This window comes from Bos taurus, chromosome 3 (genome assembly GCF_002263795.3).
Source record: "Bos taurus isolate L1 Dominette 01449 registration number 42190680 breed Hereford chromosome 3, ARS-UCD2.0, whole genome shotgun sequence".
Classification (NCBI taxonomy): Eukaryota; Metazoa; Chordata; class Mammalia; order Artiodactyla; family Bovidae; genus Bos; species Bos taurus.
The window spans coordinates 87098807-87119459 of NC_037330.1; the positions used below are offsets into that span (position 1 = coordinate 87098807).

The window sequence follows — 20653 nt, forward strand, 5'->3', positions numbered from 1 at the left end:
GCTTGAATAGCAAAGCGGTAATAGTGAACATTCTTAGTGAGACTACTTCTAAAGAGTACATCTAGCCATGTGGGTCTCCTGGATTCTTGACATGTGGCTATTGAGACTGAAGGGTTTTATTAGTCTTAATTGATTTAGATAGCTATATTTGTGTAGTACTTACCATATAGGACAGCACAGGATGAAAATTTCTTCACTTCATATAATGGTAGCTTTTAGATTGAGACAGTCATTTAATGCATGTGGACTATTCAAATATCTTTATTTCACTAGCTTTTTAAAAATTAAAACCAGCTGTTGAATGTTGTGAAACGCCTCTTCAGTATCTATGGAGATGCTTATGTTGTTTTTCTTCTTATATCTACTAATATCATGAATCATTCTGAACCATCCTTGCATTGGATTAAGCCCAACTTGGTTATGATGTATTATTCTTTTCATTGATTGCTTCATTCTGGTTTTAATGTTTCATTTAGGATTTTTTTAATCAATGCTAGTGCTAAATATTACTTGTGTAATCTTTGTTAGATTTTGATAGCAGTGAATTCTCATTTGTTAAAAAAAAAAAAGAAAGAAAATTTGAAAGTTTCTATTTTATAACCTGACATAGTTTGAATAGAACTGTTAGTATCTGCTTTTAAAAGTTTTGTAGGGTTTTCTTTCTTTTTTAAAAAACATTTCTCTATTTTTGGCTGTGCTAGGGCTTTGCTGCTGTGCTCCGGCTTTCTCTGGTTGTGGTGAGTGGGAGCGACTCTCTAGTCGCTTCTTGCTGCGGAGCACAGGCTCTAGGTGCGTGGGCTTCAGTAACTGCAGCTCCAGGCTCCAGGGTACCCGTGCAGTAGTTGTGGGGCATGGGCTTGTGTGCCCCTGGGCATGTGGAATCTCCCCAGACCAGGGATGGAACCAGTGTCCGCTGCACTGGCAGGTGGATTCTTAACCACTAGACCACCAGGGAAGTTCTGTAGGATTTTCTGGTGAAAGTCTTTAGGTGTGAAATTTGAGAAAGGGAGGACCTTGTTATCTAGTTTCTCTATGTCTTCTCTGCAAATCAGTCGGTTTAGATTTCCTATATCTTTTAGGTTCTGTTTGATATACTGCATTTTCCTCAAAAATTCTTTCATCCGGATTTTTTAGAAAAAAAGTTTGCAAAGAAGAATCACATATTTATTTACTGTTTCTTGATTGTACTCCTATGTTTCTAATTTTTAGTAATTGCCCTTTCTTCACACCCCTCTTCCCCACAGCTTTTTCAATGATCAGGTGACCTACTATTTTATTTACTGTACTGTATTAGCTTTCTTAAAAGAATCAGTATATTTATTTATTCATTCACGCAGATTGTTCTGTTTGCTAACATTAAACTTTTTCTCTTTATTAATTTATTCCTTCTGCTTTCCAACAATTGATTTGGCTATTTTTTTCTAAATTTTTGATACATGTTTGGTCCATTGCTTCCTGTACTTTTTAATTGATATGAATATTGAGGTACAAATTTACCTTGGAAACTGATTTTACAATATCCTATGGTTTTAATACATAATATTCGTATTAATGTTACTTGAAATCCTGTCTGAATTAAAAGTTATTTAACTGAAATACAAATTTATTTTTAAATTTTATTATTTCTACTTCTCTTGCTTTGTAAGAAGAGAATATTGCATAATATTTCTGCATCTTGGAATCTTTTAGTTTGGGCATCTATTGCATAACAAACTTTTGTTGAGTACCAAGCGGGATTCAAAAAATATAAGATATAGTCTCCACTTCCAGGTTACACAGTTTGAAATACAGTTGACCCTCCATATCCACAGATGCCACATCCACAGGTTCAACCAACTGTAGATCGAAAATATTCAGGGGGGAAAAAATAACCAAGAAAATTCCTGAAAGCAAAACTTGAATTTGCTGAACTTCAACAACTATTTAACATAGTATTTACCTTGTATTTACAGCTATTTACATAGCATTTAGATTATATTAGGTATTGTAAGTAATCTAGAGATAATTAAGCATAAGGGAAGATGGGCATAGATTTAACACACATACTACACCATTTTATACAAGGAGTTTGAGCATCTGCAGATTCTGGTATCCATAGGGGTCCAGGGAACCCATTCCCCATAGATACTGAGAGACAACTATATACTAATTAGATTTGCTTTATATTTGTTATTTACATATTTATTACATACTTTATTTATCCATCCACTTGATATGTCAGAATCTGAGAAGATAAATTACCTTTTAATATCCTGGTTTTATTGTTGTTAATGGATGTGAGTGTTGGACTGTGAACAAAGCTGAGCGCCGAAGAATTGATGCTTTTGAACTGTGGTGTTGGAGAAGACTCTTGGAGAGTCCCTTGGACTGCAAGGAGATCCAACTAGTCCATCCTAAAGGAGATCAGTCCTGGGCATTCATTGAAAGGATTGATGCTAAAGCTGAAACTCCAATATTTTGGCCACCTCATGTGAAGAGTCAACTCATTGGAAAAGACCCTGATGCTGGGAGGGATTGGGGGCAGGAGAAGAAGGGGATGACAGAGGATGAGATGGCTGGATGGCATCACTGACTCGATGGACATGAGTTTGAGTACACTCTGGGAGTTGATGGACAGGGAGGCCTGGCATGCTGCGATTCATGGGGTCGCAAAGAGTCGGACACAACTGAGCGACTGAACTGAACTGAATGTCTTCTTACATATCTTATAATTTCTGCTTTATGAATGTTGCTGCTGTGTAGATTGGTACACTGATTTTCAAAATTCTTATAACCTCTCTGTGAACTGCATTCTTTATCATTATAAAATATCCTTCCTTGTTTGATTCAGCATTTTTTAAACCTGAATTCAATGTTTTCTCATATTTAAAGGCAACCTCAGCTTTCTTTCAGTTTGTATTTGCCTATTACACATTTCTCCCTTTTTAACATTTCTGGGTTACTTTGAATTTTGCTTTGTGATTCAGTTAGATAGTCTTTTCTTTTTATAGTGAGTTAAAACCCATTTATACTTATTGATATAAGAGATATGTTTGGCTCTTATTTCTGTCATCTAATTGCATGTTATACTCTCAGCTCTACATACATTTTGTCTTTAAAGTAATGTGTTTTTTGCACCAACTTCATTGAAGTATAATTCTCATATGATAAAGTGAATATCTTCAAAATGTATACTCTGATAAGTTTTGACATGAGCGAGTGAACTGACTGACTGACATATATATGCTCATACAACCATCACTACAATCCAGGTAGTAAACATATTCATCATGCCCCAAATCTTCCTCATATTCTTTGCAATCTCTCCCTCCCATCCTATTCCACTTACCACTCACATCCGCAGCAACCATAGCTCCACATTCACTACGAAGAAGTGAAGTCAGAAGTGAAGTCAAGTCGCTCAGTTGTGTCCGACTCTTTGCGACCCCATGGACTGTAGCCCACCAGGCTCCTCCGTCCATGGGATTCTCCAGGCAAGAGTACTGGAGTGGGTTGCCATTGCCTTCTCCAGGGGATCTTCCCGACTCAGGGATCGAACCAAGGTCTCCCACATTGCAGGTAGACGCTTCAACCTCTGAGCCACCAGGGAAGCAATATAATATAACATTCACTATAGATTTGTTTAAAATTTCTATATTTTCAACTGATGGAATCATACAATATATATTCTTTGTCTGACTTTTAATTCACACGCATAACTTAATATTCATCCTTATTGCTGTGTGTCTAATACTTTATTCCTTTTTATTGGTGAATTGTACTGTATTATATAAATATACCACAATTTGTTGACCCATTCTCCTGTTGATGAACATTTATGTTGTTCCCAGTTTTTAGCTATTACAAATAAAGCTGTGAGAAACATTCCTGCATGCATGCATACTAAGTTGCCTCAGTCCTGTCCAACCCTTTGCAACTCTATGGACTATGGCCTACCAGGCTCCTTTGTCCATGGGTTTCTTCAGGCAAGAATACTGGAATGGGTTGCCATTTCCTCCTCCAGGGGATCTTCCCGACCCAGGAATCGAACCCACGCCTCTTACATCTCCTGCATTGGCAGGCAGGTTCTTTACCACTAGCACTGCCTGGAAAGCCCAAACATTCATATGCACACTCATATTAATATTGTTTTAAAAATTCTCTCTCTGCGACTTCCCTGGTGGTCCAGTAGTCAAGAATCGACCTGCCAATGCAGGGAACATGGGCATGATCCCTGGTCTGGAAAGATTACACATGCTGTGAAACAACTAAGCCTGGGCACCACAGCTATTGAGCCTGTGCTCTGGGGCCCAGGAGCCGCAACTACTGAAGCCCACAAGCCCTAGAGCCCATGCTGTGAAACAAGAAAAGCCACTGCGATGAGAAGCCACACACAGTAACTAGAGAGTATCCCCTACTCTCTGCAACTAGAGAAAAAGCCCATGCAGCAACCAAGACCCAGCACAGCCAAAAATAAAAAATAATTTTTTTTTAATTCTCTAACTTTATTCTCTTAGATTATACCTAGAAGGAGAATGACAAAGTAGGTGCCTGTTTACTATCTCAAGAAACTTCCAAACTATTTTCCAAAGTAGTTGTACCATGTTTTAGTCCTATGATCAGTGCATGAGCGCTCTGGTTGTTCCTCACCTTTGCCTATGCTTGTGATGGTCAGTCTTTCTAACAGTGCTTATTCTAGTATACATGCAGTGGTATTTAATTATGGTTCACATTTGCCTTTCCCTTCCCTGGTGGCTCAAACAGTAAAAGCATCTGCCTACAATGCGGGAGACCTGGGTTTGATCCCTGGGTTGGGAAGATACCCTGGAGAAGGAAATGGCAGCCCACTCCAGTATTGTTGCCTGGAAAATCCCATGGACAGAGGAGCCTGGCAGGCTGCAGTCCATGGGGTTGCAAAGAGTCGGACATGACTGATCGACTTCACTTTCACTTTCAATGATGTTGATAATGATATATGGATGTGATAGTTGAACCATAAAGGCTGAGCACCAAAGAATGATGCTTTTGAATTGTAACGCTGAGGAAGACTCTTGAGAGTCCTTTGGACTGCAAGGAAATCAGTCAATCCTAAAGGAAATCAACCTTGAATATTCATTAGAAGGACTGATGCTGAAGCTGAAGCTCCAATACTTTGGCCACCTGATGTGAAGAGCTAACTCAATGGAAAAGACCCAGATGCTAGAAAGATTGAAGGCAAAAGGAAAAGAGGGTGGCAGAAGATGAGTTGGTTAGATAGCATCACTGGCTCAGTAGACATGAATTCGAGCAAACTCCAGGAAATAGTGAAGGCCAGGGAAGACTGGCGTGGTGCAGTCCATGGGGTCGCAGAGTTGGACATGATTTAGGGACTGAACAACAACAAAAATGGTGCTGGACTTCTTTTTGTATGCTTACTTGCCATCCACATTTCCTTTGGTGAAGTGACCGTTCAAGTCTTTGGGGTTGTTTTCTCATTATTGAGTTTTGAGGATTATTTGTAAACGTCCAACTCTTGATTAACATCAGTTTGAATTCTGTGGGTCCACTTGTATGTGCATTTTTAAAATAAACATGCACTAAATTATCTTTGGTTGGTTTAATCCATGAATGTGGAACTGAATATGAATGGCTGCTGAAATTAAATATGGATTTTTCAGCCATGCCCACTGAGTCGGTGATGCTATCTAACAATCTCATCTTCTGCTGCCCTTTTGCCTTCAATCTTTTCCAGCATGAGGGTCTTTTCCAGTGAGTCAGCTCTTAGCATTCCTTACTCCTGCATTGTTCAAGGATCAACTGCAGTTTACATATAAGGACTTTACAGATGTAAGCTTTACACACATTTTCTCCCAGTTAGTGGCTTGTCTTTTCTTTCTGTTAATAGTATCTTTCAAGAAAAATGAAGTTCTTAATTTCTGTTGAAGTCTAATTTATCACTTTGTTCTTATATGGATTATGCTTTTGATGTCATATCTAAGAAAACTTTCTAACCCACGGTCACGAAATCTTCTCCTACGCCTTTTTAAAAGATGTTTTATATTTTCAGGGTTTCACATTTATATCTACAATCTGTTTTGAGTTAATGTTTGTGCAGGATGCAAGGCATAGATCAAAGTTCAATATTTTTGTAATTAGATATAGATTATCCAGTTGCATCTAGTGGTTTCCATGTTTTTATATCTTTATATAATACCTGTAGTTCTCTCTACTTTTTGGACAGTATCTATTAGTTCACTACTCTGAGTGATGACATGATTAGTGTGCTTGTCTTCCTCTTCTTAATAAACCAATTTTAGTCAATAACATTATATTTATTAGTGTGGGTGTTGCACAGATACTTATGTTCAGTTCAGTCAGTTCAGTCACTCAGTTGTGTCCAACTCTTTCCATTGACTGCAGCACTCCAGGCCTCCCTGTCCATCACCAACTCCTGGAGTTTACTCAGACTCATGTCCATTGAGTCGGTGATGCCATCCAACCATCTCATCCTCTGTCATCCCCTTCTCCTCCTGCCTTCAATCTTTCTCAGAATCAGGGTCTTTTCAAATGAGTCCATTATTCACATCAGGTGGCCAAAGTATTGGAGTTTCAGCTTTAGCATCAGTCCTTCCAATGAATATTCAGGACTGATTTCCTTTAGGATGGACTTGTTGTATCTCCTTGCTGTCCAAGGGACTCTCACGAGTTTTCTCCAATACCACAGTTCAAAAGCATCCATTCTTCAGCACTCAGCTTTATTTATAGACCAACTCTCACATTCATACAGGACTACTGGAAAAACCATAGCTTTGACTAGATGGACCTTTGTTGGCAAAGTAATATCTTTGCTTTTTAATATGGTGTCTAGGTTGGTCATAACTTTTCTCCCAAGGAGCAAGTGTCTTTTAATTTCATGGCTGCAATCACCATCTGCAGTGATTTTGGAGCCCCCAAAAATAAAGTCTGACACTGTTTCCCCATCTATTTGCCATGAAGTGATGGGACCAGATGCCATGATCTTAATTTTCTGAATGTTGAGTTTTAAGCCAACTTTTTCACTCTCCTCTTTCACTTTCATCAAGAGGTTTTTTAGTTCCTCTTCACTTTCTGCCATAAGGGTGGTGTCATCTGCATATCTGAGGTTATTGATATTCTCCTGGCAATCTTGATTCCAGCTTGTGCTTCATCCAGCCCAGCATTTCTCATGATAGACTGCATATAAGTTAAATAAGCAGGATGACAATATACAGCCTTGACATGCTCCTTCCTCTATTTGGAACCAGTCTGTTATTCCATGTCCAGTTCTAACTGTTTCTTCCTGACCTGCATACAGATATCTCAGGAGGCAGGTGAGGTGGTCTGGTATTCCCATCTCTTTAATATACTTATGTAATTAAGCTTATATTTCAATTACTTGAGTCTTCAGGTTTTTCCCTGTACTTATTGTATGCTTAGTATAATTTCTTAGTAGTATAAGGTGGGAAATGCTGACAGACATACTCACATTAGAAGTCCCAAATCCATCAGTTCACAATATAGCAACATGTATCTGGGCTCTACTGAGGGCCAGAGAGCCCTGGCTCTCTTAATTACCAGTTCTATTGTGACCTCAGAGTAGATGCCTAATCTATTAAAACCTCAATTTCCTAGTCTTTAGGATGGGATAATATCTCTCTTTTAAAGTTGTGATGAGACTGAAAGAATATAATATATGTGAAATGCTTAGCATGAAGCCTGATGCATAGAGAGCACCTAGAAAATGTTAGACACTGTTATTATTAACACAAGAAAAATCAACAAACAAACATCAAGGTAGTACATACCACACACTAGGTTCCGGGCTATCTGCCTTATAGTCCTATTTCATTTAATATTCACAGTGAATCTATGACAAATGCATTGCCTTCATATTAGAGATGAGGGAGGTTGATAACACAGCCTAAGTCATCCATTGCAGAAGTGGCAATGGTGGGAATTAAGACCCACATATTCTGAGGCCAAGTTCAGAGCTCTCACCAGTACCTCCAGTTGCCTTTATTATCCTGAACTCTGCCCTGCTAATGAAAGCATGCACACACACACACACACACACACACACACACACACACACACGTGCCTGCACTCGCTTTATTCTGAGAACAAACTTGGCCTTACAGCTCAGTATATAGACAGGATACACCTGGACGAATATAATTTGCCTGTTTTTCCAAACACTAGGTTCAGAGTCTGGCTTGCAAACAAGGTACAGATGGAAATCTTCCTGGACTCGGGCCAAGAAGAGGAGAAAGGGTGGGAAAGGTTTGCCCCATGGCCTGCAGTAGCAGTGTTACTTGGAGATTAGCTGGAGGAATCATGCCTTTGACTTCCACTGGCCAGTCCAGCACTTCACAAATTCTTCAGCACCCATGCCCTCTTGGACTTTTCACAACAGCATTACAGATGAGGAAATGGAGCCTCAGAAACGTTAATGTCTTGCCCAAGGCCACAGAGCTAATTGGCGATAGGACCCAGCTAACAACGCAGACCTCCTAGTGCCTTGTCCAATGCTCTTCTCATGATGTTTCTGCCTTCACAGACAGCATTTACCCTCTCATAGTTCTGATTGTATCCCATAGATGTGTAAGTTGATATATAACTGGATGTGTCCCTGAGTGCAAGTGTTAGTCACTCACTCATGTCCAACTCCTTGCAAGTCAATGCACTGTAGCCTGCCAGGCTCATCCATCTATAGAATTCTCCAGGCAAGAATACTGGAGAGGGTTGCCATTCCCTTCTCCAGGGGATCTTCTCCACCCAGGGATCAAACCTGGGTCTCCTGCATTGCAGGGAGATTCTTTGCCATCTGAGTCACCAAGGAAGCCCATGTCCTCAGCACTATACTATGAGCTGCAAGAGATAAAAAGACATAAAAATTGTCCCTGTTCTCAATACTTATCCACTCATTTACTCATTCATTCATTCTAAGAGTTCATTAGGGGTCAGGCCATGTTGTTGTTGCTGTTGTCAGTCACTAAGTCATATCCAACTCTTTGCAATCCCACGGACTGCAACATGCCAGGCTTCCCTGTCCTTCACTATTTCCCAGAGTTTGCTCAAACTCATGTCCATTGAGTCGGTGATGCCATCCAACCATCTCATCCTCTGCTGCCCTCTTCTCCTCCTGCCTTGAATCTTTCTCAGCCTCAGGGTCTTTTCCAATGAGCCGGCTCTTCACATCAGGTGGCCAAAGGATTAGAGCTTCAGTATCAGTCCTTCCAATGAATATTCAGGGTTGATTTCCTTTAGGATTGACTGGTTTGATCTCCTTGCAGTCCAAGGGACTCTCAAGAGTCTTCTCCAGCACCACAGTTTGAAAGCATCGATTCTTCAGCACTCAGCCTTCCTGTTGCTGCTGCTGCTGCTAAGTCTCTTCAGTCGTGTCTGACTGTGCGACCCCATAGACAGCAGCCCACCAGGGTTCCCTGTCCCTGGGATTCTCCAGGCAAGAACACTGGAGTGTGTTGCCATTTCCTTCTCCAATGCATGAAAGTGAAAGGTGAAAGTGAAGTCGCTCAGTCACGTCCTACTCTTAGCGACCCCATGGACTGCAGCCTACCAGGCTCCTCCGTCCATGGGATTTTCCAAGCAAGAGTGGGGTGGGATGCCATTGGAGGGCCTAATACCCCTCAAGGACCTCACTGTGCAAAGAAGGAAACAGAATCAGAAGCCAGCTGCTCCAATTCAGGGGGAGAAGCTAAAATAGCAGTATCTGGGATATGATGAGCATGCTGCTGACAGTACTTCACTTTGCCTGTGGGATCCAGGAAGGCATCCCTGGAAGAAGCTGAGTGTGGAAGGCAACTGAGGAAGTGAGACCCTACACCTGACACCCACCAAGGGAGAAGTGAGCCTGTTACACTCAGAGGACCACAGTTGTGGCTCAGGCCTGGTGTAGAGGGCGGGGATGGGAGCAAAACTGAGATCGAGGCAGTGGTCATGCAGAAGAGTTTAGACTCCATCCTATAGATGAGAAGAAGACATTCTAAAACAAAAGCAGAAGAGTGATAACATAAGTCAATTTTTTTTCAACTTGAGTTATAGTTGATTTACAATATTATGCAAATTTCTGGTATCTAGGATAGTGATTCACAATTTTTAAGGATTATACTCCATTTATAGTTATTATAAAATACTGGCAATTTTAAGCACTATACTCCATTTATAGTTATTATAAAATATTGGCTATTTTCCCTGTGCTGTACAATCTATCCTTGTATCTTATTTATTTTGTTGGTAATAGTTTTTTGAATTCCCTACCCCTAACTTGCCCTTCCCCTACTTCCCTCTCCTCACTGGTAACCACTAGTTTCTTCTCCATATCAGCGAGTCTGACTGAACGGGATTAGCAGCTCACTGGTGCAGCAGGAAGAATGGACCAATGGAGTAGGACAGATGACGGTTGGGGCCCACGCTGGGCAGTGGCAGAGGGAACAGGGAGGATTGCTCTGGCCAACTAAGCTCTACTCACATTTTAAGGCTCAGCACAGACAGCCACTCAGTGGACCTTCAGTCTCATTAGAAATTGCTCCTCTCATGTCCTGAAACCCTTTTCCCAGGTCCACAAGGAGAGGCAGAGTTCAGTGGTGGTGAACAGAAGTGGCTTTTCAGCTGGCTTTGAAGCTTAAGCCATTGCAAATCGCCTCAACGCAGCCTAGCTGTGTGACCTTGGGCAAGTTGCTTATTTACTTTGTTGCCTAGGTTTCCTTATCTATAAAATAAAGATAATAACAGTCCCAATCTCTTAGGGTTACTGTGATGATTAAATGAATGGGTTTAAAGCACTTAGAATGGTGTCTAGCAGTGATTAAGCAGGCAATAAAAGTGGGCTTTTACTACCATCACACCCATTCACTGTAGGGGAATTGTGTGTCTATGGGTGTATCTGACCAGTCTGGAAGCTCCTTGGGGATGGGTATCCTCATGCCCATCAGAGAGCCTGGGCCATAGCAGACTGTAAGGGATTATCTGTTGAATGGAATGGAGATGATAGTGAAGACACATTCAAGAGCTAGGTAGGAGTTAAATCATGCTTCCCTGGGGGACTTAATTGGACATGAGGGAGAGGGTTACTGAGGAGAATAAAATCATTTCCAGATTCTGAACTGGGACAGGAGGATGATGGTGATATCATGATGGAGATAGGGAGTTTAGAGAAGGAGTTGGTTCAGAGGGTAAGTGGCTAATCTGTCCAAGATCAAGTCAATAGGAACTAATGAAGCTGAGGTTGGAACCCAGGTTTGTTCTTATTCCATAGACAGTTTATGTAACCTGCATGTCTACACCCGGCATAGGACCCAGTGCAGTGGGTATTTAATAATGTATAGAAGAGTTGGTGAATGTTTGAATGAATGGATTTCTTTGGTAGATGCCAGGTTATCAGGGTTGGTTTTATTTTCAATGGTAAACCGAGGTCTGCAGAGGTTGGGGAAAAATAAAGAAAGAAAAAAAGAGAGAAAAGAGAAAAGAAAGTCACCATGAAAGACTAAAGAAGAAAGAACTAGTCACCGATATTTCCAGTGAACAAACATGAGGAGCCATCTTCCTTCTTTTTCTCTTATTCTGACATATCTGACATATCCCATATTCTGAGATTTTTTATGATCTCCAGCTTCATAACATACTCTTGCAAACTGCTAGAAAGGATGATTAAAACTACCCACCAGTAAGTTTTGAAAAGCACAAGCCAAAAAAAAAAAAAAAAGAAAAGAAAAAAAACATGATATCAAGGACTCTAAGAACATAGGAAAATGCCTGATGGCAAAAGGAACCAGTCACACAGGCTCCTCTACAATCCCTATGTCAATCACCACCTCCTCAGAAGCAGGTTTCTTAGGTCAAGCTGCTTGTGGGACTGGCAACTGAGGGCAGAAAGAAATGTCTGCTGATTCCCTATTTGAAATTGATAAGCTCTCCTCCAGTGCAAGCTTGGGAAGTAAGATAGTAATAATTATGATAATCTAATATAAAATTATATATTATAATATATAATATTAATATATTACTATAATGTAATTATATTCATGCCTATAATTTTGTATTGTTTACTACTTTCAGAAACTGGTGAGTGCTTTCCATGTTATTTCATTTAAACCACCAAATCCTATAAGAAACATACTCTTCTTCCCATTTTGGATGGAGAGACTAAGCCTCAGAGAGATTAAGTAACTTGACAAAAGTCACTCAGCAAGTAAGTGAGGAATCAGGACCTGAACCCCAGCTTGCCTTCTTCCAAAGCTCATGATTCAAAGCCTAATCCATGCACCACTTTTCTTCTCTACTCCTCTAACTTTGGGGCTGTGCATGGTTTAACTGTATCCATGTAAGCCTAGCTAAGGCAGAGAGCTCACATTCTAACTCCAGGTTTGACAAGATAAGAGTGTTCCTGATCAAATGCCCTTTGTCAGCCCAAAGGAATTACAAGTGTGTTGTGCAGGGATCAATTCTTCGGCACTCAGCTTTCCTTCTAGTCCAACTCTTACATCCATACGTGACCAGTGGAAAAACCATAGCTTTGACTAGACAGACTTTGTTGGCAAAGTAATGTCTCTGCTTTTTAATATGCTATCTAGGTTGGTCATAGCTTTTCTTCCAAGGAAAATTTCCTAGAATTGATGCTTTTGAACTGTAGTGTTTGAGAAGACTCTTGAGAGTCCCTTGAACTGCAAGGAGATCAAACCAGTCAATCCTAAAGGAAATCAGTCCTGAATATTCATTGGAAGGACTGATGTTGAAGCTGAAATTCCAATACTTTGGCCACCTAATGTGAAGAACTGACTCACTAGAAAAGACCCTGATGCTGGGCAAGATTGAAGGCAGGAGGAGAACAGCATGACAAAGGATGAGATGGTTGGATGGCATCACCAGCTCAATGGACATGAGTTTGAGTAAGCTCCGGGAGTTGGTGATGGACAGGGAAGCCTGGTGTGCTGCAGTCCATCAGGTCACAAAGAGCTGGACACGACTGCAACTGAACTGAACTGTGCAGGGATCAAGAAACATGGATTCAGAGAACTGGGTCCTGATGCTGACTTTGCCACTCACTGGCTATGAGGCTTCAGTTGGATCATTTAAATACTCTGGGCCTCTGGTAGTTTCTTAGTTTTCATCCACCTGCAGTGTGGCAGACCTGAGTTCAATCCCTGGGTTGGGAAGATCCCCTGGAGAAGAAAATGGCAACCCATTCCAGTATTACTGCCTGGAGAATCTCATGCACAGAGGAGCCTGGCAGACTGCAGTCCATGGGGTCGCAAAGAGTTGGACACAACTGAGTAAATAACACTTTCTTTCATTTTATATCTACTTTTCAGTGTTTAGATATAAAGGTTAAGTTCTTATGAAGCCTTTTTTATTATTTTGATGACTGCAAATAAAGTAAAGCCAAACAAGAACTTCTTGGGAAATTTTTTTTGAAAAACAATAAACTCTACAACCTCTTGTTAAGAACCTACCATGTCCAGGACATACTTGAGGAGATACTTGGAATACAGCTTGGTGAGAAGGCCCAATGCGTAGTAGGGGGAAAAGTGAGTGAAGGGAGCCCTGAGAGTGTGTAGGCAGAGCTATTAATCTGTCGTAGAGGACGGGACAAAGGCTGGGTCTGGAAGAGCAGACTGGCATCCAATAGATGGCAGAGCCTTAGAAAAGCAACCGCCTAGACAAGCTCTTGTTTGGTTATCTAGCACCAGCGTGACATACAATTCATCTTCCACACCAGGGTACTTGACAATAAAAGGAGAACTACTGATAATTATGTCAGGACACTGGGTGAAAACCAGAACTTTCTGGGCAAACAAAATCAGATGGCCACCTGACTTCATGCTAACATTTTGTTATTGTGAAGAACAGAGCTCTGAATCTCTTTCCTTAAACCTTATACCCTGTGATGAAAATGCCCTAGGGAAGGCCTCCCCCACCCTGGTTAACTTCCTGAATAAGCTGCCGAGGTTCCCCTAACAATGCTTTTCAGTCCTGTTGTTGGACTTCAGTTATAACACAGTGAATTGTTCTGATTTAGGAGCTCATTTGTGTATCATCCTTAAATTAGCTTCATAGTAATGAAAGGTTTTCCAAACCACATTGATATGCAGCCTTAGGAGTTTGGGTTTTACCATAAAGCTTTTGATAACGCTTTAGATTAGGGCACACGCAATGCCTTCACTCTCAGTGTTTCCACTTGTTCTTTGATTTGTTTCTGTGTTTAGCTGCAATTCTAAAAAGGCAGCAAAAGCTCTCTCTTTCCAGGGACTACAGAAGTCTTGGGAATGGAAGAGGAAATCTGACATGTTTGAAAATGGGATTGGTGTCCTCTAGATGTGATATCTGCTGGCATGCCGTGGGCAGAAGGAATAGCATATACCAAGGCATAGAGGCAGGAACAAACATGGAGTATTTAGGGAACTGCATGGAATTCTCGGGCTGGGAACAGGGCTGGGAATATGATCCGAGAAGAGATGAAAAGGGTAGGTTGGGACTAGATGGTGAAGGACCTCGAGTGGCAGCCCTTATAGTCTGGACTTTATCTTGTTGGGAATGACAAGTCTCTACAGCTGTTCAAGCAGGATATTTGTTTTTGGTGAAAGAGCAAACCAACAAAGCCAGACAAAGTCAGTCATCCTGGAGCCAATTTCTCCTTCAGGTTTTGCAGTGCTGATTTTTCTTCAAACATTTTGTTAACGTGCTCCCTGAAATACCACCCCTAAGGCAATCAATTCTGGTGATCACAAACACAAATTTCTGATTCTTCACATTCAGCCCAACCCCAATCTAGGCCATACTGGAATATTTCAACATCCCGCAGCTCTATCCCCAGGCCAAGACTCTGTGGATGAGGGGCACGGGCAAGGTCCAAAGAGGTGACCTGATCTGTCTTCACTCTTGTAAACTGGCATCTGAAGACTTCCTGGGGTGGGGCAGGGGAAGGTGGTGCACAGGATTTATAATTTCCCTTTCCTTAACCCTCTGGGGCTTCCCTGATGGCTAAGATGGTAAAGAATCTGCCTGCAACTCAGAAGACCCGGGTTCAAGTCATGGGTTGGGAAGGCCCCTGGAGAAGGAAATAGCAAGCCACTCCAGTATCCTTGCCTGGGAAATCCCACGGACAGAGGAGCCTGGTGGTCTAGAGTCCTTGGACTCACAAAGAGTTGGACACAACTGAGCGACTTACACTTCACTTGACTTCACTAACCCTCTACCCAAATCGTGTCTGCCTTAAGTCCACTCATGAAGCGAATATAAAAATGACAGCTTTACCTTTTTCAGCTATTCAGGATACCTAGTAATGGACTGGTTGGAAAGATAATAGGTTCCTTTCCCTCAGAGATATTTGAACAGGTTGGCTCCAGGGAGGATTCTCGTAGGCAGTAGGGAATTGGAGTCTAACAAATAAGGACTCTACTGCCTGTCCAACTACTTCTAACCTCTGAGTCTGTTTTCTCAGCTGTAACATAAGGATGACAGTGATACCTCTTTACAGGGTTCTAGAGAAAAATAAACAGGATAATGATGGCATGTTGCACAATGCCCAGCATGACTCAGTAAAAGCTGGCCACAATCACCTACCAGTGCTTGAGGTTTGTCCTTCCATTGGTGAGCCAGGCATTTATTTCTGGGTATAACCTCTTAACTTGGAACATTATTACTCAAGGAAAAGTCCTACAGGAAAAGAACTGATCATCAATATACTACTGAATATTACTCTTCAAAACTATCCAGCTGCAGGAGTCAAACTTCTCTTTCAGCAAGAGAAATAAATTGAGAGAGAGGAAGTTCAGTTCAGTTCAGTCGCTCAGTCGTGTTCAACTCTTTGTGACCCCGTGGACTGCAGCACCCCAGGCTTCCCTGTCCATCACCAACTCCCAGAGTTTGCTCAAACTCATGTCCATCGAATCGGTGATGCCATCCAACCATCTCATCCTCTGTCGTGCCCTTCTCCTCCTGCCTTCAATCTTTTCCAGCATCAGGGTCTTTTCCAATGAGTCAGTTCTTTGCATCAGGTGGCCAAAGTATTGGAGTTTCAGCTTCAGCATCAGTTCTTCCAATGAATATTCAGGACTGATTTCCTTTAGGATTGACTGGTTGGATCTCCTTGCAGTCCTAGGGACTCTTAAGAGATATGAAGAGACAGGCCTAAGTCCACACAGGAAGTTAGAGACATATTTGGAACCAGGTCTTATCCCTTGACCCTGCATGCTCAGTGACATTCTTTTTATGCTTCACTTTCTGTTAACAAGCAAAGTTCAGATCCTCAGCATTCCTGTCATCATTCGCTGGACATCTATCACTCAAGAGATTCACAATAGTGTATCTAGATCTACATGTTCATTCACTCCTACAGCAAGGCCATGAGGCCAATCTTCTTGTTAATTTCCATTTTTATAGGATCCCAGAAGTGAGGCAAAGAGAACTTATATTACTTATTCAATCCTCACAGCCAGCAAGTAGTAAAGCCAAGATTTGAGCCAGGGCAGTTGGGCTTCTAAGCATGTACTTAATTACAACACCATACTTACCCTCCCATGGTGAAAAAGTGTACAGGGTCTGCATCAGAGAAGCACACTCCCTGGAGGAGAGACACAGCCTACAAGGGTGTGCAGTCACACGCTCCAGGCACCGGAAGAACAAAGAGGGAGGGTTTGTTCTACAAGGGGAGGAGGGAGAGAATAAGGAAACTGCCTGGAGGAGGTAACCTTTATCCACTTTCTAGAGCTCTCCCATTTTCCTGTAATTCGGTGAGCCTAGGGGAAGAAAAGGCATTCCCTAATAGATACAGGCATCTCTGCTGAGGCTGGCAGGTGTGGAGTAGCTGGAGCTTAAGAGACACTTTGAAGAAAGGAGGTCAGGACACCAGGTACTAACTCAGTGTGTGTTGGAGGCAACTTCCAGGAGCCTCAACTTCCCCATCTGTATAATGGGGATAATAAGGCCTGCCTTGTGAAGCTGCTTGAATATTAAATGAGGCCACGTGCATATACTTTCTTACCCAGTGTTACTCTTCTTTATTTACCTCTCATAAAACTGTTGATATTTCCCTCAGTAAAAAATTTTAATTGGGCTTTTTTTTTTACTTATAGTAGCATTAGTAATAATCCTGAGTGTCATTATTAGTCATTCGTAATAACAATATAATTAATAACAATGTTAATTGACATTGAGGGCACTAAATACTTAATATGTATAATCTCTATTTATCTAATCTACTTCTCAGAACATATTTTAGAGATGGGTATCATTATCCCCATTTTACAGATGAGGACAGCAAAGCTCAGAGAGATGAAGGAATCTACACAAAGGTCACCTAGCTAGAAAGTGGCAGAACTGGTACCCAGACCCACGTCTGTCTGTCCAGAAAAATGTCCGACAGACAATGCCCCGGGTTGGGAGTTCATGTTGGTCTTGGCAGTATCCCTCGGCCTCTTTCTCAGAAAGAAAACAAACATTCTAAGCGTTTTTACTAATGAGTCGAACACGAACGCCCTAGAGAGTGAGGGAAGCAGCAAGCTGTAGCAGGAAGATCGGTCCATATTTGGAGGGTGGGGCTGGGGCGGCCCGAGCCTCGTCGGCCCGCCTGGCAGTCCTGGCGAGAACCGGACTGGACTGGAACCTTGAGCCGCCTTCAGGTGGCTCTGGGCAGCCCGCAGGGACTGTCACCTGCCAGGGAAGCCGCACGCTGGTAACCCAGCTCGTTCCCATGTGGGTGGCTCCCAGGCAGCAGGGAGTTAATCTGCTTATCTGATGGGAAAGTTTCCAGAACCCTCCTCCCAGTCCGTGTTTGCTTACCGACTGGCTCTTCAGAAACTGAAACCAGCAGGACGCCAGGCCCCGCCAGCCCCAGTGGGATCCTGCCCGAGTTTACCTTCTATGGGGAGGCCCGGGAGGGCTGGGCGGAGCGGAGTGTGCAGCCGGGGCAGGGCAGGCGACGTGGCGTCCCGGCTCCCTCCCCGCCTCCCTCCCCGCCTCCCGGGAGCCACCCCTGCCCCCGCCCGGGGACCTGCTCTCTGGCCCGGGGAAGCACGTGGGCCCGCCCCCGCCCCCGCCCCCGGGGTGGCTGGAATCCGGCCCCGCCCCTCACCACCTCTGAGACACTGAGTACACCACTAAACCTCCGGAGTTTCGAGTTTCAGTCTCTTTCACTGTAAAATGGGGATAAATAATGCTTAGCCTCTGAAATCAGTTACATCTATCCAGTGCTTCTGAGCCAAAAGAAATGCTCCATATATGGTCACCGTATTGGTGTCTTTGCTATTTGGTGGTGTTCTCAAAATGGGTTGGGCAGCCTGCTTCTTGAGGCGGTGAGCTCCCATCACTCAAGCGTGTCAAGCACAAGCTGAATGAGACGGGAAAAAAGGAAAAAAAATTAGAACAGGAACGGACCCGTTCTTGCCGAGTTCAGATACTGACCTAGTCATCTCAGAATCACCTAAGAAGCTCACACCATCTCAGATCCACTGAATCAAAACCCCTGATGGCAAGCTTTTTGGAAGTACTGGCTTCAGCTGCTTCCTTCTGTAAACCATTGATCTAGGCCAATAATTCAGTTGTTTCTCTTCCAAAGACCCTTATGTTATCCCCTCCTACCCCATCCATTGTACAGAGGAAAGGATTTTATTGACCAAACTATATTTGTTAACTCATAATTAACTTATTTACTCTCTATATAAATTATTAACTAAAGACCCAGAGTTCATTCAACAAGCAGTCATTCATTTAACAAATATTTACTGAGTAACCATTATGTGAGAGGCACTGCATGGGGTACTGGAGTGTGGTATGGGAGCTCTGTCCTCAGGGACTCTCCAGTCTGGTGAGGGATGCAGAAAGGGAATAAGGATTTGAATACTGACCCTGAAGCCCAGAGAATGTGGCTGAGCATAAGATACCCAATATTCCTACAGCAAGCAAATAGAGTTCCAGTCTAAAACCAAGTTGATGTATTATTCCTCTCTGTGGCCCCATTATACAGAAAGTTGGATGTCCCTCTCCAACATACACACACACACACACCATGGCACCATGGCATTATTACTTTTATGGATTCCATGAGGTCCAAGGTCCTTAGTCCAAGAACATCTAAGGCCTTGTGAAGAAAGGGAGACCCTTTGGACCTAATTCCTGCTTCTGTGGCTAGTCACCTTACCTGCATGTACCCCCAAACACTCAGAGCAGAGTACCTGAGTTTGTGCTCTGAAGCCAGGCTGCTTAGATTAGGATTGAATTCCAGCTTGATTCCTTACTAGCTGTGAGATCATGGACAAGTTACTGTGTGCTCCTAGGCAGGTAGGCAAGACCGCTGTGGGCCTGGGTTTCCTCTTCTGTCAAGTGGTCTGAATAATAGAACCTGCTGCACAGAGTTGCTGAGGTTAGGGTTGGGGTTAGGGCACTGAAAGCTGGTGGTAGGCACCTACTGTTTGAGCTGTTCTGACACTGTATCGTGTATTCCCTTTGATGCTCTCCTGCCTGGACTATCCCTTCCTTTCTCCACCTAGGGAGTACATAGTTATCGGTGCAATGTCCCCTCCTTTCTAAAGCCTTCCTTGCTTTTACATCACCAAGAAGTTTGCTGCTTTTTCCTCCAAGTTCCTGCAGCTCTTTTTATATACCTCTTATAGCACCTCTCATCCCACAGTCTTGTTTCTGATTATGGTTTAGGTGCTTTCTTTCCTCATTGCATTCTGAATTCTTGAAGAGCTGGGGAAATATTTTTTACACTTTTTCATCTCTATGGACTAGACAATCTCTGGGACAGAATAAGCACTTGCCATTAAGTCTGTTCAATTAATCAATGGAAAGGTGATGGATGGATGGATGGATGGATGGATGAAGTGACTTGCCCTGGACCACAGAATTCAGATGGGTATGAATTTAGTTTATTTTGGGAAAATTACTTTTCTGAGCTTCTAGTTTCTCATCTGGAAGACAGGTCTGATAATAATTGTCAATAATAATGTCTCGGGGTTGGGAAAGTTAAACATGGAACCCATTGGACAGTTTTCAAGAGTTTAAGCTCTAGAATTGATTTGCTTTTGAGTCCCAGCTCCACCACTCATAAGCCATGTGATTTTTGACAAGTTCTTAACCTTGCTGTGCCTCAAGAAGATATATCTCAAACCTGTACACACACACACACACACACACACACATATTAATGGGCTGTTTAGAGAATTGAAAGAGCTATACTTTATAAAGGTGCCCAGCACATGATAGGTATTTAGTAAGTAAATACTGATTCCTTTCCCCGACCTTCTCCAAACCTGTAGGCCCTGGACTCTGAAAGCTTGAAACAGCTGTTCACATGCCGAATTTTGCTCCCAGTGACTAATGTCCCTTAAGCCAAGGTTAGAAAGCCGACTCCAGAACTAAGCTTACATTTGAGTGCGGAATTAGAAGCAGGGAATATGGCTGACTGGCTTATTTAATTAATAAGGAAAGTTTTGAAAAGGAGCAGTTTAAAATCAACAAACATGCCAAGGAAATTGAAAAGCTAGAGTTCACCCACAATTTCGTATGTGGGTTTCATATGTCATTGGAAGAGTCCATTATGAATGAATAATGAGCCTTCCAAAACCAAGTTAATGTTTTACTAACTGTAAGAGCAGTGATTGTTTTTGGAGCAAATTAACCAACTGGTCCATGTACAATATTAGAATAATGCTTGAATTTC

At 42.3% G+C, this 20653-nt stretch overlaps 1 long non-coding RNA gene across 2 annotated transcripts; it reads right to left on the reverse strand.

Annotated features, from left to right (window-relative positions):
• Positions 1-607: 607 nt before the first annotated feature.
• Positions 608-17972, reverse strand: LOC101903356 (uncharacterized). Of its 2 annotated transcripts, XR_009493971.1 has the most exons (4): positions 17773-17971; positions 16506-16633; positions 15556-16098; positions 608-9979 (listed from the first exon to the last, which is right to left on the reverse strand). It is a non-coding gene; the product is annotated as an uncharacterized lncRNA (long non-coding RNA). The 2 variants fall into 2 exon arrangements; XR_234055.5 differs by lacking the exon at positions 608-9979 and having other exon boundaries at positions 11364-16098; positions 17773-17972.
• Positions 17973-20653: the final 2681 nt, after the last annotated feature.